The 705-nt window shown below is 62.0% G+C and overlaps 1 protein-coding gene across 1 annotated transcript in view; it reads right to left on the bottom strand.

Annotated features, from left to right (window-relative positions):
• Positions 1-705, bottom strand: part of LOC104862882 (disintegrin and metalloproteinase domain-containing protein 2) — a 97,074-nt gene that overhangs the window by 95,397 nt on the left and 972 nt on the right. The window lies entirely within an intron of this gene.

Raw genomic sequence — 705 nt, 5'->3', positions numbered from 1 at the left:
CCCAGCCCCATATAGCGTCTGTCCCCGGTGTCCTTCTCCTGCCACAAGGCCCAAGAGCCCAGTACCATGTCTTCTGCGCCCCTTCCTCTTACTAAATCCCCTGGACCAAGACCTCTCATCCTCCCTGGGCTTCAGTTTGCCCCCGACGCTGCTCTCGCCCTGCAGGGGCCATGCCTTCCCTTAAGATACTGATCCACCCAACCCTGGGTCACGGCACTGCCCTCCATCTCCCTGTGCAGCCCGCCCTATCAGCCACCGTCCTGAGCCACAGGGGGCCCCTTCTTTCCCCAGCTGTTTTCTTCACCGTCCTATAGGACTTCCTGACCCCCAAAAAGCCCAGTCTGCGGGCTTTCTGCCCTGGACCAAGACCTCTCATCCTCCCTGGGCTTCAGTTTGCCCCCGACGCTGCTCTCGCCCTGCAGGGGCCATAGCTTCGCTTAAGATACTGATCCACCAAACCCTGGCCCTGCCCTCCATCTCCCTGTGCAGCCCGCCCTTTCAGCCACCATCCTGAGCCACAGGGGGCCCCGTCTTTCCCCAGCTGTTTTCTTCACCGTCCTGTAGGACTTCCCGACCCCCAGTGCTCACCTGGCCCTTAGCCCCCTCTCCTGGGCACTGGACCCCTGATCCTGGCTATTTGCTCCCCTGAGTCCAGGTCCTGACCTGGCCACCACTCGCCCATATGGCTGTCCTGAGTCCCCTTCC

This window comes from Fukomys damarensis, unplaced genomic scaffold (genome assembly GCF_012274545.1).
Source record: "Fukomys damarensis isolate Sample0158 unplaced genomic scaffold, DMR_v1.0_HiC HiC_scaffold_18, whole genome shotgun sequence".
NCBI lineage: Eukaryota > Metazoa > Chordata > Mammalia > Rodentia > Bathyergidae > Fukomys > Fukomys damarensis.
This window is presented reverse-complemented; position numbering and strand designations above follow the sequence as displayed.